The following is a 15,574-nucleotide window of genomic DNA, read 5'->3' as shown; positions in this document are numbered from 1 at the left end:
AGAGTCCTATCAGGAAGCAATTGCATCATCAGGTTTGTCATTTAAATTCAGCTGCTTACCTTTAACCTTCTTTTTAATGTGAAGTGAAAGATTTGAAAATAATTTACATCAACAAATGATTAAAGTCTGTGGCAATGAGCGATAAAGCTCACTGAAGCTAAAAGCACAAAGCGTACTCTGCTTTACTGCAGCATGAGAAATGAAATGGCAGATGCAACCACACTATCCAATGCAGAATTAATCCCAGAACAGATTCTCAGATAAGTGAAGAAACAAGTGCAATGTCAAAGAGGGGATGTGCCTATACCAACAACATCAATCAAAAACGAACAAGAAACAAACACAAAATGGTGCTTTAAAAGCAAAGGAACAAGTGAACAACTTTCATATGGAGTAATTTAAAGTACATTGTATTTTATTCCTATATCAGTCCTGCACTGGTCCTGGCCCACACTGATCAGGAAAGGGGATGAACAAGTTGCACCTGGACATGCATGAAGATCACAAAGGAATTTCTCTGTGGTACAGAAATGAGATTTCAAAGGTAGCTTCACAAACAGAGCAGCGTTTAGGGCAGAGATCAGGAAACATGCAAGTTAAACCTTTCACACATCTCATTTTCAACCTCTCCAAAGCTGCATGAATTTCAACATGCAAAAAGATGAGTTATATCACTCAGTCACTTTCATATTAAAGTTCAGCTGGAACCATCCCGTCCAGGTGGCATTGCTGTTCAGCCATAAGTGCCCAGAGAGAAGGGAAAGCCAGCAAGTGGATACAGCCCATGATTTCTATCGTGCAGCCATAGGTCTTATGCTCCCTCCGGTTTTAGTTCATGCTTTTAAAAGTAACAGTACTGTCAGGCATCAGTTTGAAAGTCCCTAAAAACATCTGAAAGGTCTCGTCAGCTCCCAGCAGGAAAGTAATTTCCCAACACTGCTTAAAGCAGTACTACATTTGGCAACAGTTTCCAGGGAACACGTGGCTAACCTCACACACACACACAAACCCAACCGGATTCCAAAAATAAGTCAGTTGACCGACAGCATTAACAAAACTCCTAGTCTTTTTGGTGTAGAAAAAGATGTAGCTGGCTTAGATGAATAGTTATTTATTTTTTGAACCACTGTTTATGTACTTGTTTCCACTCAATTTTCTTGTTCGTATCTTATTCTTTGTTACAGATTGACATTTAAAAATATGCAGATCTGACTTCCATGTTTAATTACAACTCTCTAATTTAGTTTTTAGATATGTAACCAGCATTTTTCATGGAAGACATTTTACTTCAAATATAATGGTATCTTTACAACCTGCTGCTGTAACCTTTTTTCCTATTCCTTCTAGTAATATAACACACTAAAGCAACAAAACAATTCCATCTAATGACAGGTGCTGTCAAACCACCTCTAGAACTGCATATGGCAATGTACAGAATGGGACTGCATAACTACTACTGTCTGTGGAGAAGAAAAAAGACAAAACTGAAGCCAAATAAAGCAACGAGTCTACACATTGCCTTTACCTTTCAAGTTCTTACCTGCATCAGCTCCTCCCTCCACCAGTACATTCTTGAGGATCCAGGGAAGGTTTTTGTTTTCTGTTTGGGTTCCCCCCCCCCCAAGCATCTAACTTCATAAAAAGTCCTGAATAGTCCAGTTAATTCAAGTATACTTTATATTGGTTAGCTGCTGTGCATGCCCCTCTAGATTCTCAGCAAGACTAATCACATGTCATGCCTTAATTTATTTTTCCCCCCTTAGAGACAAATCTGATATTTTACATAGTGGCCATGTTTAAATTTCAAGAGACATCACTTCCTGCCATCCAGTTTTGAAGAGCAATGCAGTTTTATTTCCTGTTACAAGTATGTAGCATATAAAAAGTCCTCAACATGCTAAGATAGTGCTATTTCTGATTAGATAATAGAGTATTAATTGACAATCTTCAAAGAGTTAATAAGAGCTGTTAGGTATTCCTAGAAAGACCGATTTATAATATGCCAAATGTATATACATATTCTACAGTGACCACAGAAATATTTATGTTAAGAACAGCATGGGGAATTATCTGCATTTTGTTACAACTACATAATATTCTGCTTCATGCACAACTCTGTCAGAATTAGGAGGTGAAGAAGATCAATATACAGCTAAGCTTACAAGAGACAAAGCAGACTTCTTTATAAGCCTATACCAGAAGCAGGTCTAATTTGGCACTATTGCTTCTTATCCTTATCTAAAGAGAAGATAAACCATACCCAGCCTTTTCTAGTCCTTCTGAGAATTAACTCCTAAAAGCAGAGTTGAAATTCTGATGCTAGAGAAACAAGCTCCACATCTTTGCTGATGGTTTGTGCACCCATGTACTCTGCTATTCAGCCAGCTGCTGGGCTCAGGAGCTCATCTTTTCAGCATCAGCTGGAATTTGAAATGACCCAACATAGGTCCAACCCTGGGAGGACCAAGCCCCCATGCAGAACAGCAACAAGGAGCTTCTGTTAATCACCTTAACCGTGTTCTGTGTAGAATCAGATTTTCATCTTCTTATATACAAAGCTATCTCAACAGAAACTAGAAAATCTGAGGCAGAAAACTTAAAAAAAAAAAATCAAACCTATAATATTTAAACTGAAGTGTCAGGATTGTGCAGGGCTCGGTTACTGAACCAAGACAAAAAAGTTTGGAGCTACTCTTCAATTCTTAGACTTACCTATCTTCCATTCATAGACTCACACCTGAAGACTGAAATTTGTTAAACCTCAACAGGTTCCTCATAAGAATTCTTTCTCATAATTGATAAGGGATTCTTAAAAAGCTACTTTTTCTGCCTCATTCCAAATTAGACTGGAAGACTGCCAAAAGCTACACTTGTCCTTGGTTTTGTCAAGCAGTCTGAACAATCTGTTCACAGTGAAATTCGTATTTAGCTCCACTTTGTGAAGATTGTGGTTTGTTTAACAAGAGGAAGGCAACGTAGCTAATAGCTGACACTACTGAAACTGTAATGGGTGCATGCACATTGCAGAACACACAGTAGCAAATCAAGCAGCTCATGTTGTTCTAGCATATTAATAAATATTCATTAAGATATGTCACTTGTGTTCCCTTTTAGTAATTCCTTACAAAGCTGCTGCCATCAGAAGTGCAGATTATTTCTGCCTTCCCACTACTGTAAACAATGCCGCTCTGTATAAGGTTTCTTCAGAGACTTCTAAATTCTGGAAAATTGCCAGTTATTACTCATAAATAAATGAATTAGTAATGAGATATAAGTGTAAAAGAAGGGAAAAACCTTTAAATTCAAACATGAACTAAAATAAGCTAAATAAGACTCTGACTATTGTTGTGTCTAAATAGCATACTGATGGAATTTTATACAATTACAAATTGGAATTCTGCCACTACATAAAGGATCAATACATTTCTTTGACTTTTGTTGGGATTCTAGAGGGCTTTCTGCGAGAGAATGGACATGTGAACGATCCTGCGTGAGAACAAGACTGATAAGAGCCTCAGCCGAGCAAGAATGTGATAAGGATGTGACCCTGAATGAGGGGGGAGAAACTCGATGAGACAAACAACCCCCGGAAGGGGTTGGGATGGAAGAGGAAGTTACACAAGGCAGGAAGCCTGGCAAGGCTGATGTGGCACTTTTTATCCAATCATAAGAAGGTTTAAAGCGCGGGCTAAGTTAACTGTCCAGTCTTGAGGACTTGTACTGCATGTTACTCACGTGTGCGGGAGAACATTATAAAAGGGCTTTCTTAGTTGTAATAAACGGGCATTGCTTGATCACATTGGTCGTGTGCATGCTCAGCTCTCCCGCAGACTTTCTAAAGAAATTTTAAAAATCATACATACAATGTCAGTGTCAAAAAGAAATAGCATCCCAAAGTGATGAGCATACTAAGTCAATTTTGGACACCTTATCTGAAGGGAGGAATCTGGAAGTGAACTTTTCAAAATTCACATGCAAGTTGTCTAGATGCTTAGGGCCGCCTTTATATTAGCATTATCATTCTCATTAGGATCTCTTGCCAGGTGACTATTATGTGGATTTTTCTTCTGATTATTACTTTCATGACAGTTGTGCCTATTTCCTCCACCATGAAGATATACCAAGTTTTTGACACAGCTATTCCAGCCCTTCTCATCTGGTCAGTGCTGCTGCAAACAGAGGCACACTTAGAGCAAAGGTGAATTCCAAACACCTCTGAGCACTCAAACCTCTGACTGGATGCTTTCCTAAGCGCTCTCATTACCAACTACAAAAAAGCTTGCTCCATCATTATATGGGAAAACATATTTAGTGTGTGGAATGAAACCTAAAATCCTAGCTTCTCTGCCATCCCATCCATCATTGCCAGTATAAAGGAGAAAAAAGCACATTTAAATGGATTTCAAATTAGCCTTCAAATTTTGCTATCAGCTGATTATATACTGTATATAGAAGTTCAGCAGCTTTACAAGTTTATTTACTGTTCAAAACTTCTACACAAGTCTATGATGCCTATGTATTTTGGATTATTAACTACCCACTTAGCCCTTCATTCAATATCAATAGATAATAGAGCTTTATAATTTGCTGCCTTGATGAGATAGGGTGAAGGTACAGTTCTACAGATCAGAGCCAGCAGTGGGTCTCTACACTTACAGCTTAGTTTCAACAGGAAATTAGCAAACACACAAAAAAAGGAAAATCCAATTAATGGTCCTTCAGAAGGTCTTAGACATACAATAGTACACAGTCTCCTTAACATTAAGACGACTCCAAAAAGACAGATGCAACCCTGAGGCTTGGCGAGGAGCCAGGAAGCACATTTCTTTACTGATAGTGGTCTTAGAGATTTTCAGAAGTGATCCTTTCCTTCCCAAAGATTACATGTCTTCTGTAAAGCACACAAGCTTAGAACTAGCTGATCACAAAATAACACCTTCCACAACCACAATTTTTTGGTTGTGATTTTGAGAGGCATTTAAACTTTTCCTTAAAGGGTATACAAAACATGGGGTTTTGTTCTGGCAACAGTCATTTCCACCAAACAATTCTCATCCAAGAAGTTCCCACTCCATAACTTTTTGAGTAATCAGTCGCTCTCACGTTGTTCACAGGAAGTGGGAACAGAATACAAAACTAGCCAACATCAGCTTTGTAAAACTAAGAGCACTCCTTATGAATCTCTCCACCCATTGCTGGGATTTGTATCAATAAATATGGTGGACTTCTTTAGAAGAAAAATTATACATTTTAAACATAACGTACTATGCATCCAGAGTCACGTAAATCTCATCTTCCATTTCTACCATCCTCACCCCTATATGTGTGCACAAACACTGCAGTTTTAGGGGAAGATTAAACTTTGCTGAACTGTATCAGTTTCCTTTCCTGATGCAGGTGTCTGAAGAGGTAATTTGTCTAATAAAGCTGTCCAGGGGTGCCTGACAGCACTCCTGAGAGATGTTCTGATACCACAGGCTTGGGAAATGACACATTTGACAGAAAATTTACCAGAAACAAAAAGGAGTAAAAAGTGTGCTGCGTCTGGTTCCAGCTGAAGTTTTAATGAGTAGGAGGAGTAGGTCTGCTGAGTAAGAATATGTCAGTGTTAGTTTGCAACTTCTCAGAATAAACTTTTATATAGCGTTCCAGGAATATTGTCAAATAATTAATGTACCAGGTGACTCAGTGTACTGGTGACATGGAGTAATAGTTAAACGAACCCAAGAAAGTCAGAGACTTCCATGTGCTCATGTTGCTGAAAAACTCAGACACCTAACACTTGACAAATTAATAGAGCACTAAATGGTAATATATCCTCACAATAAATTAAAATGGTTGGACTAGATGATCGCCAGGGTCCTTTCCAACCTAGATGATTCTGTGATTCTGTGAAAATTGCATAATGCTGGCTCAGCATATTACAAAGCAGATGTTTCAGTTAATTTTTTATAATACACTAGCTCCAAAGCTGTGGTCTATCAGAAAATAATCCAAGACCCAGACCTAGCTCAATACAGATTCAGTAGTATTAGCAACAGGCAAATAAGCTAGTGTTTACAAAGCAGAGTTTGTCTGTAGTCTCCAAAATCAGTTTTTTCAGAATCATGTAAAATACTCATTGCTCAGGACACTGGCAGTGGCTGAGGCTCTTACTGTGCCTAGTTTTAGCTGCATCATTTCTAGGGCTCACCCTGCATGATTGTTGATGGAAACATCTCCCATGTCATCCATGCTTGCTGACAGAGGTGAGCTCTGCAATCATGATGTCAGGGTCAGAAAGATTTCTCCTGTAGAGCACAAATTCTCCAGGTGATCTCACAAGATGCAATTACAAATAGCCAAAAGTTTCATTAAGAAAGTGTTAATGAAGACTTAACTAGTGCTAATTGAGGCTGAGTGCAGGCTAGGAATGACACCCATCAGTTTTGGGTGCCCATTTGTGTTTCTGGGAGCCATACTACATGAGATAAGTAGATGCCAGCCTTTGCTGTACCTCATTTAAAGCCAGAAGTAGATGTCCTAAGTCCCTACAAATAGACAGCTTCAGGTTACACTACAGTGAGTTTCCACATCCTGCCAAAACCTGGTTGAAATGATGGTTTGATCAGCATCCTCAGCTGCTGTACGGAAGAAAAAGCTTCTGTTAAATCTGATTACACATAGTTGAGCAAAAGAGAGTTATACAGCCAGCCATGGCCAGCCAGCAATCTGCTGCTTTAGACAGACCTCTGAAAACAAATGGAGAACATTGGGTTTGAGTCAGCTATCTCATACCCCACCTGAGTGTCCAGGCAATATGTTGTAAAGGTGTTTTTCTCTCAACTTTAAAAAATAATTTCACACAGAGCTGGGAAATCTTTGCCAGCAGCAATGGTTAGAGACCAAGTAAGGAAGGAAAAATGAGAAGTCTGAAGTTCATCAGCTATATCTAACTGCCACATATCTCCAACTGATATTTGCCATAAGTAAAATGTTCCATTGCTTACCATATGAATCTGCTAAATGGTTGTATGTTAAGCTTCAACTCCTTTATGTCATCAGGTCTTTCCATGAAAATAAAAAGAAAGTGATGCCATAAGTGGGGAAAAAAAAGAGCACCATTACTACATAGATTCATCATACTCATTTAGAAAGTGATCCAACAGCACAGATCAGATGTGTAATTGAAAAAAGTCTGTCCTGATGTTTAAGTGAACAAGTTTAAAGAAATAGACAGGCATGCTGAAGTACAAGAGTCTTCTGCCAGACACTTTGATGAGATGTAAAGATTGCCCTAGTTATTTCCTCAACATGCACAGCACACCACACCAGGCTTTCTCTTCCATCCGATATAGGCTAAACCCCTACTCAGAAGCAACTGACGGCAATGAATTTGCATCAGGAACAAACTCAGCATTTCCAGGCAATCCTACATGGACTACAATACTTGGAACAGAAAATCCAACAACAAAAGTCAAATGGGCAACATGTACTTGCCACTATAATTGGAATCAGAGAGATCAAAATGACTACCTACTGTGCAAATAAAGGATCAAAGCAAACAGCATTGCTTCTGGTACCCAGGAGGTGATTTTTTTTCTTTTTTTCTTTTTGTTTGTTTAAATAAAGTGTTCTGTTTATTCATTCTTCATCTTTCAGTAGAACCATGAATGTGCCCAGTCAATGAGGCATACTTCCTCCTAGTATACTTGGAAAGTGCACACCACATTTAGAGAACTACCTCTATCACAAACATTGATTTAGTGGTGTCTTCAGAAGACCATCCATGTGATCTCTCAGGTTTTCTGTTTGGCATTCTTTTTGTCTCCTCCAAAGCTGGACTACAGGAGAAAGAGCACTTGATAACTGGCAAGATATGAAAGCCTTGCTCAAAGGAAGATTACCAGAAACTGACAGCAGGCAAAACAAAAGGGAAGATTCTACAATAAAATGTAAAGCAATACAGGAGTAACAAGGTAAAATTACATGCCACACTCCACTAACATTGCTACCTCAGGAAAAACTCATCTGTGGAAACTTTTGTCTACTTTCCCCAGTGCAACAGACTCCACCAGCACAACTGCCTCCACCCAGCTCACAGGTCTGAGCAGCAAAAGGCCACCCTGCTGACAGACATCCCACCTTACTTTCCCCTGCCTAGAAATATCCTCAGGATGAATAAGTGATGGGAAACCTAGGTCCTTTCCTACTATGCCAAAGCTACAATGTGTGTCCTCCGATTACATGAAACCCATTGTAAAACTGAAATAAAGCAAGGGGTGGGGTCTTTTTTATCTATTGATTTTTGGTCACATTTAAAGCCACATGTTCTTTCTAACATCTGGGAAAAAAGGAAGTCTAAAAAAACAATTTTGAAGATATTTTAGAAGAAGTTTTGTTTGAAAAGGTGAACAATCCCATCTCTCAAAAAGACAGAAATTCATAGAGACATAATTTAGAGATGGATAGGTTTTAGCCACTTTGACCAGGACATGATACTAATGGTCACTAGTTCTAAGTCCTTCTAGACTCCTTGTAGATTAAATATATTTTGGTTTTATGTTGTAAACAAAGAAATTAAAGGCAATTCATGAGACAATTCACAAACACAAGACAGGATGGGAATATCAAGCCTGATCTCCAACATAAAATTAAAGCCAACAGTTAGCTCCCCATTAGCCTGGTCCCAATCAGCAAAGCTGTACTGACTTCAGACCACATACAGATCTGGCCAGATTTAAAAGACAAAAACCCCACACACCATACACACAAACACAACTTGCAGTTTATCAACGTAGTTTTCTGTATTTCTATGCCAGAAGTAGAAAATGTTTTAGAACAGACTGTTCAAATTTGCTTGCAGATTTATAACTGGAACATTAATTCTCTGTGACACTTATTTTTTTGCCCTGTTTTTCTTTTCAGATACTATCTCCTGTGACATAGTAGCAATATATCAAAAACTGTAATTATGCAAAACCTTAACTAATAAAGCAAGTGCCAAATTACTTCAGGAAAGGTTAGGAAGAAAGGGTAATTCATTAAGCCCAGGTAGGTTTCTGAGATGTAAAACAAATACTTAACATTCTTTTGTATACCTTTGCAATATCAAAAACTATTCTACACTGACTTTCTATAAAAGTTTAAGAGAATATTTCAGATGGAAGGAAACGTGCTCAAACATTATCACTGTATGTTTCCTAAAGAAAATAAATCTCAGCATTTCTATTACTAAAAGCCCTCATACTTCTAAATATTATATCCCAGTGACTCTTTTTTTAAATCTTTGTAAAGGGATTTTGAAGCCCATTCAGAGCCTAATTTTATGCAAGAAAACCTGTGACACAACCTGCTTGCTCTCTTTCTCCCCTCTCCCTCTTTATGGCTACAAAATGCAAACATTAAACAAGAAGGAGGAAAGAAAGAACACATAACATCACTCATACAAATTTGCAGGTAGTGACTTATTTCAGTGGAATACCAACTTACTTGTGATGCCCAAATTTGAAGATGATCAAGTCCAGAAAGCAGAGCTGCAAATGTAAGAAATAGGTGTATTAATGGCATTCTTCACAAAAGCAGATGCTTGCATAGCTATATTTGCAAAGTAGTGGCAGAAATAACAGATCACACAAGAAAATAACATTCTCATTTCCTTTTGATGCCTTTAATGTTGTCAGTAGCAAACCCATCCCTAATCCATTCTAAAGCACCTGTCGTATTTTACATGTTGGACATCACTTCATATAGGCTATGATGCAATCAAAACATTATGGCTCTTAAAAGAGACACTTTCAGGCTCTGCATTGGATTTCTAAAGCAAATTAAACAAATAAGAAAAGTGAAGTACCAATTTTTTCACTATTTTTTTCTATTATTATTTCTGACATGGTCATGTACCTGTCCAAGGAGCAGCTGCAATGACATAAGGTATCTCATAGATAAACAGCCAGTGCAGGTCACTAAGTGCCAAAGAACACATAGGAAAAGCTTATGGGAACTACCAGAGCATGTCTGGGCTCAGATTTAGTAGCATTGCTCTCTGATGAATATTCCTGGATGCAGGGCACACAGATAGCAGAAGACAACAAATGTAGAACCTGGCTAAAATTTTTTCCTATAAAAAGCACAAAGCTGAGTTTAAAAGAGAGAAGAACAGAAAAGTACATACACATCTCTGTGTAGTGCTCAGGAATACTGCTAGTCAGACTCCAAGCATCAGCTCCATGAGCCCTGCTGAGTTTACTAGCTTTAAGTTACTGAGCAGTGAGTACATTCTGTCTCCCTGGTAGCAGTTCAGATCTATAGCTCTGCTCCCCAGGTTTATTTCTCAGCAGTTACAGGAAGTATTACAGTGAAGTATTTACCAAAAGATAATACAAACACAGAATAGATAAGAGATATAATGTCTTCGGCATTCTCTGGCTGGACATACCTTAGCCTTGTATTGAACCTACAGATAGTCCTTAGAGAACTTTGCAAGCAGAAGCAAGCTTGACTGGTGCATTACCAAAGCAGACACAAGCTCTTGCCTATACTACAAGATGCTCACAAGTTGTGTAGCAAAAACCACGAAGAAAGACTCCTGGCCTTGCAGGCAGATACAGCACACCACTGAGCTCAAGGCAGCTATGGTAATGTTATCATAGAATGGTTTGGGTTGGAAAGGACCTTAAAACTCGTCTAGTCCCAACCCCCCTGCCATGGACAGGGACACCTTCCACTAGACCAGGTTGCTCAAAGCCCCGTCCAACCTGTCCTTGAACACTGCCAGGGAGGGGGCAGCCACAGCTTCTCTAGGAAACCTGTGCCAGTGTCTCACCACCCTCACAGTAAAGAATTTCTTCCTTAGATCTAATCTAAATCTACTTCCTTTCAAGTTAAAACTGTTACCCCTCATCCTATCCCTACACCCCCTGATCAAGAGTCCCCAGCTTTCCTGTGGCCCCTTTAAGTACAGGAAGGCCACTATAAAGTTTCCCCAGAGCCTTCTCTTCTCCAGGCTGAACAACCCCAACTGTCTCAGCCTGTCCTCACAGGAGAGGTGCTCCAGCCCCCTGATCATCCTTGTGACCTCCTCTGGACCTGCTCAAGCAGGTCCAGGTCCTCCTTTGTTTTGCCAATTATTAGGCCTAGCATAAAAGATACAGCCAGCATAAAGATGAACCAAGAACCAAATTGTATTTGATACAAAAGGGTCAGTACATGGGTGAGTGCTAGGGGTACAGACAAGTCAGATTATACATAATTGACATCAATCCCATTGACCCCAACAATGACACTGCACAACCAACAATGGGTGGAATAAATGGTGAAATGCAGTTTCCCATAGAAGGGATGGGAGACAACCAAGTCAACAAACCAAATACATCAGACCAAGGAAGCCACATACTGAATCTCTACACAGCCTGTGTTTACAAAAGCCAGACCTGACTGGAGCCCAGTTCCAGGGAGGCAGGAGGCCCTTCCCCAAAAGGAAACTCTGCAAAGTGCATCCACCTCACAGACAGACACTGCCCCTGCCTGCAGGTGGTCCCAGCTTTTATCCCCAAGTGGGACACCTGACCTTTGTTTGCTTAATGCAGACACCTGGGGCTCATTTACCCAATGGCTCTCCCTGCAGGGCCGGCTGCACCCTGGAGGGAAGCCTAAAGGTAAACTCACCCCCCCTTTGTGAAGGGCTGTGGGAATCACCCATATGTCAACCTTAATTTGGGGCTTGGGGTTGAAACCCCAGCATTTCATCCTTATATTGGGGGCCCCAGAGCTGGACACAGGACTCCAGGCAGGGGTTGAGGAGGGTAGAGTAGAGGGGAAGAATCCCCTCCCTTGACCTGCTGGCCACACTTCTCTTGATGCAGCCCAGGACACGGTTGGCTTTCTGGGCTGTGAGCGCCCATTGCTGGCTCATAGTCATGTTTTGCATCCACTGATACACCCAAGTCCTTCTTCGCAGGGCTGCTCTCAATCCACTCCTCACCCAGCCTGTATTTGTGCTTGGGATTGTCCCAACCCATGTTCAGGACCTTGCACTTGGCCTTGCTGAACTTCATGAGGTTTGCACAGGCCCAGTTCTCCAGCCTGTCCAGGTCCCTCTGGATGGCACATCCCTTCCCTCCAGCATGCTGACAGCACCACACAGCTTGGTGTTGTCAGCAAATTTGATGAGGTTGCACTCAATCCCACTGTCCATGTCCTCAACGAAGATGTTAATAGCACCAGTCCCAACACCAGCCCCTGAGGAATGCCACGTCACTGCTCTCCATTTGGACATCAAGTCACTGACTGCAACTCTTTGAGTGTAAACATCCAGCCAGTTCCTTATCCACTGAGTGGTCCATCCATCAGATCCATGCCTCTCCAATGTAGAGACAAGGATGTCATACGGAACAGCATCAGATGCTTTCCACAAATCCAGGTAAATGACATCAGTTGCTTTTCCCTTGCCAACAGCTCAGCATATAGACAGACCAAGATGATGTCTGCCTGCAAACAGCAGTATAAACTTCTGAGAAGCAATATTTCTAGGCACTGTAATACCTAGAATGACATCATCATAGCACTCATTTACTCTGCTGCTCTGAACCATATCCCTTTAATGGGCTGAACAGAGCTTACAGTCTTTGTTTTAAAATACAGCTACCACCAGTGGTAAGGGTGGTGACATTGACCCAGGATGATGGAAACTCAGGTTCTGGTATTTCCCTGAAGTGGTTCAAGCCCACACTGCAGGGAACCTCTGATAAAATATGAATGATTATTCAATTGATTATTTACTTAACATTTTTTAAAACATATGTTATTACTCATCATATTTACTTAAATCTGTGGTACTAGAATCCTACTGAACTCACTTAACAGTTGTATATCCAGCCATCTGTATCAGAGGAGCTTGCTATAGAAATGTTCTATCCTCAGCTGCTCAAATGAGTTGGTGTTAAGTATCCTGTCAGTGAATTAGAAGGGTAATTCAGCATAGCTTTTACTTCTTAACTAATTCAGCTATATATTTTACATATGTATCTTAAACAAACTAAACTCTTCACATTAAAATTTACAAAACACCTCCCACCATCCCTTCCTTCTGAAATATATGCCCTCCCTCCACTCAAAACTTCCTGAAACTTTAGCATCTCTCTATAACAGCAATTAACTGCTCAATTAGCAGTTACTCCATCACCTGTTTACCATTTATGACAACCACAAACCAATAGGGATTCAAGATTGTAATCAGCAGTAGCTGCTAAATGAGCTGTTAAACCCTAACTGCAGTGGGTAGGAACTGCTGCTTGTTCCAAGTTAGGTTACCTTTACTCAAATTACCTATATAGCTAATTTTAGATGTGAATATCTCCCTCCAAAAGTATGGTATATTTTTTCCTGGTATTTCTTCTCTATAGTGTTCTCTAAAATGTAATTTATCTAGTTTGAAGCACTACATTTCATTTGCAAGTGCACATCCTTGTCGTGCAAAGAAAACATAGCATAAGTCTTGAATTTGCAGAAACCCTTGAGATAACACCATAATTAAAGAACTAGAGAAACCCGAAATAGCCATTCCATTAAGGATCATTAATAAAAAGATAGCTTTCTGCTTGCAGTCTATATCCCCAGGAGGACAGCTATCTGATACTCTTTTTAAGCAAGTGAGCAGTTGTCATCTCTAGGCTGCTCTTGTGCTGATCACTATTGGCAAAAGTAGAAAAGCATTACAGTCTTCCAAATAATTCAGCAGAAATTTCCAGTAATGAAGGACCAGCAGAGAGCCCTAGGACAAATTCCTTCTGAGCTCAGAGGAAACAGAGATTAAAATGTGATGATCTGAGCCTGTCCTTTCTTTCTTAATAGAAGGTGCATCACAGGACAGCTATCATGGTTACTCTCTGGAAAAGTTGGCAAGTAGCAATGGCTAATATGCTGCACTTAGGAAATCTGTGCCAAACTTCTCCAAAATCAGGTGCCAAAAGTCAGATTCTTGTCTGTGTTTATGCACATAGTTGCATGACCTGCATTTGATTAGCTCTCATTAACTTTGGTTTAGAAGTGTGAATCACAACCACACAAGGTTTTAATTAGATATTCGGTCACTCTGCCCTCTCTTAAATTCCAGCCATTTATTTGCATGCTTATACACAAATCTGGAAGCTTAGATCTGGAAGGCAAATGTAATCCTCCCCAAACTAGTAAGGAATAACTAATCTCACAAGTTAGCATAAGAAATCATTTCAGCAGGAGAAGCCCATTGCTGGAAGACCATTGAGCACCATGCTATGTTAGTAATGACCTGTAATTAAGTGATTTTAAAGAGCTGCTGTGGTTTTCTCATTACATGTGACTGCTACAACATGTCTCATCGAAGAATAGTATAGTTTTTTTCCAAAAATGGTGTATTAGTTTTCAGTAATAATGGCACATCCTCAATATCAATTTAAGAAAGAGGATGGAACAAAAAGCGCATCTGATGCCTATGCAAATATTTTCTCTCCAAAGCCTATTAGTCCTTAAAAACCACATTGTTGACTAAATTCTGGCATCAGGCTAGGAAACAGTCTGAACCTACAACAGAACATGAGATAAGACCGTTTTTCATAAATTTTATTGTTCAGTACATTCAGTTTGTACTGCAGCTTTTTCAGATTTATTGCAGTTTGAGCTCAGCTCAATTATTGTATGCAGAGGAACTATCACATACAGTGTGAATTCTTCAAGCCATACAAGATGAGCAAGCAGAATTTTGTGTACCTTTTCCTGCTTAACTTTTACGTAAGTTAATATTAGTCCAATATTCACAAATATTGCACCTATTCCTTAATTTTCTTTTCCCTACCAATGGAAGAAAAAATGTTCCAGCCAAGAGAAAAAATAAGTTGCTTTGGAAGAGCACACTAATCTGTACAGCACTCCGTTTACAAAGTACTATGTAGCAAATCCCAGCTGTAAGCATAAGCATGGTAAAACTAACCAATTAATCCTCAAAGGAACTTTTAAATTGCCAGATTCAACAGTCCAAAACTTGCCTCCCATTTCATATTCCCCTCTAAACATATACATTCTTGAAAACAAGAAGTCATGGCACCCTGGAAGAGACGTGATACCTAATGTCTTTCCTGAACTTCTCAGTATCTCTTTTCCTTTTTTCTCCCTCCCACATTTCTCTACTACCATTCTTGTGTTTTGCAGTTATTTTCTCAAACTGAATTATCTCAAATTTTTAACTTTACCCTATTAGAGGAAGGGACAGTTTGTATCCAGCTATCCTATTCTTTGAGATTTCCTTTCCTATTGCAGGAATGATTCAGCTGATAATGAAACAACTGCTGATACTTCACAGCATAAACCAGTAACTTTAGTTTATCTTGATATGATATGCTGCAAATCTTGATGGGGGCTCAGGTGCTGGCAGCTGAGTTCTCCCTGGACCAGGCAGACAGCTGAAGCCAGAAACTGCTGAAGCCATCCACAGAATGAAGTTCCTGTTCTTCAGCTAAATTTAATGGACTTTTTTCACAGACTTTTACAGGACTGCAGTAGTTCCATGTTTTTGTCATGAGTTTGCAAGTAAAGCTAGACATAACATTCATGCTAGAGGAAG

The sequence above is a fragment of the Athene noctua genome, chromosome 5 (genome assembly GCF_965140245.1).
Source record: "Athene noctua chromosome 5, bAthNoc1.hap1.1, whole genome shotgun sequence".
In the NCBI taxonomy this organism is placed as follows: Eukaryota; Metazoa; Chordata; class Aves; order Strigiformes; family Strigidae; genus Athene; species Athene noctua.
The sequence above is the reverse complement of the archived record's forward strand: the minus strand, read 5'-3'. Positions refer to the sequence as shown.